Source organism: Thalassophryne amazonica, chromosome 22 (genome assembly GCF_902500255.1).
Source record: "Thalassophryne amazonica chromosome 22, fThaAma1.1, whole genome shotgun sequence".
NCBI classification, from domain to species: Eukaryota; Metazoa; Chordata; class Actinopteri; order Batrachoidiformes; family Batrachoididae; genus Thalassophryne; species Thalassophryne amazonica.
Genome location: NC_047124.1, coordinates 15,022,758 through 15,025,068, shown reverse-complemented (window position 1 = coordinate 15,025,068; position 2,311 = coordinate 15,022,758).

Here is a 2,311-nt window from a genome sequence, read left to right as displayed (position 1 = left end):
AATTTACTTTTTGTACAACCCTAAATTAGGCCTGCAGTACTGAGTTTTTAGAGCAACATATGCTCCCTTCAAAATGACATCTTTTCCAGGGTTATCTGCATTTTTCAACAAGACAATGCAAAACCACATTCTGCACACATCACAAAGGCCTGGCTGCAGAAGAAAAGCTACGGGTAATGGACTGGCTTGCTTGCCCTCGTGACCTATCCCCAAAAGAATGGAATTTTTTTTTCTAATGAAACATCATAATGACAACCTAGGATGTTTGCAGGAAGAGTTAGTCAAAATTATACCTGTAACATGGTATACTCAATGTCAAAAGGCCTTTTACGTGCTGTGACAAGGAAGGGCAACATTACAACGTGGTAAATGCTTTGAAATGTGTTGCAGGCCTTAAACGCAGTAACGGATATGCGTATATATGTTAAATGAAATTTAGTTAACCACAAAAAACAAGAAACATCTTGGGTTCATATTTTCTGCAATAAAATAGGAGAAGTTAAAGTCAATACAGAAGTTACTGCATTATTTATTTGTTTCTGTGCATTTTCAATAGTGTCCCAACTTTTTCTTGTTTGGGGTTGCAGAACTGTTAAATTTAAATAAAATATTTGAAAATCATAACATTTTCCCACACAACAGTCAGTACTATTGTAATTCACTGAAAGTGTGGCTCATTTTTATAGTGTAGTGGTCTGAGCAAATTTGAGGCTAAACATTGTGTGCTGGGTGTATAGCCCCAATCTAAATATAGCTGCTGTGTCACACCTCACTGAGTTCCATTGATGTGAAAAATAGAAAACAGTCTTGTGTGTTGGACACCACACCCAGATGTGTTAGTGGGGTTACACCCACGTTGACATCACGGCTGCAAGGGCAAACATACTCAACCGTTCCAAATAAGGAATTTTATGGATCTGACATTCAACAGTCTTGTTTGTTCGGTTTTGATCACCAGCCATTTGTGGTGTCACAGAATTATGTCCAAATTTCACAAATAATTACGGCAATTTCATGGGGTGCAGATCTCTTATGTGACTTTCAGCATAAGTCCACAAGGAAATGAGAACAGAGAATGTTTGCAAATCTGAGGATTTTTTTTTCCTGAAATGATGGAAGGAATGTTTTTCCTTTTGGAAAGTGAAACTATTCTAAATTATCTAGTTTAAGCAATTATCACAAGTCGTTGTCCGTGGACCAGATAGGTTGATCTTTATCACCCAGGGTGGCAAAAGTTTTCATATGGCATTTGGTCACCTGTTAGGATGTGAAAAATGACATTTTGTCAAAGTTGGACCAACTTTAAATTTTGCCCCTGTGAACTTTGCCACCATTTTTTTTTTTTTTGACATTTTTACTGTATACCTTCATATCATACAGTCATAGATATTCCAAGCTATTCTTTTTTGGAATCCCTATGATTAAACACAGACAAATAATGTCTAACAATAATCTTTGACCCCTCTTTAATCCTTCATTGAGACCTACCTGGCTACAGCTACCAGCACTGGGTTGGCTATCATCGTTATTTTTTTTCAAGTCTATGGATAAATTTAAAAAAAAAAGGCATATGAAAAATTTTGCCACCCTAGGAGGTACTGACATGCCAACTTTTAGGGGTCTGGCCAAGCCCTCTCAAGTCATTTCTAGGCACCCGCCACAAAACCCCATGTGACCAGAGGATCTGAGAGTTGATTCCCAGATAGGAAAATCACTGAGGTCCCTTGGGCAAGGTTTGTGAACCTGGCAAGGTCTATGAACATTGGTGTATCAGTGTGCATGAATGGACAAAAGTGAAGCACTTTGAGCATCTTCATCAGATGGAAAAGCGTTGTATAAAAGAAGGCCATTTACCATTTGCAAGTTGTTTGTCAAATACCCAGGCAAATATTGGGTCAATCCCTACCTTGCAAATATAACCATCAATCTGCAGCAACCAGCAGGTGATACGTGGGCATTGTGTTGGCCTAGTCCTTTGGTGGGTTATTTAGATGCTGGATCTTGCACAGGGAATGGTGCCATCCCTCACATGCAGGAACCACTGAAATGGTAAATAGACATTGTCCGACACTGTCTGACAGTATCGGACTGTATGTGTGGTATTGTTTGACTGAGTATTCTTTCACTGTATTTTATTATGTAATGGGGACTGCAGATGGAAATTAGCTATTTAGCTACAATCTGGTACAGATCATCTTTGTTTTATGAACTTAATGTCTCTGTACATTGTCCCTTTTCAAATAAAGGCGAGTAATAATAATAACTGCATTTACATAGCTCAAAGTGCTTTACAAATAATGCCTCACATTCA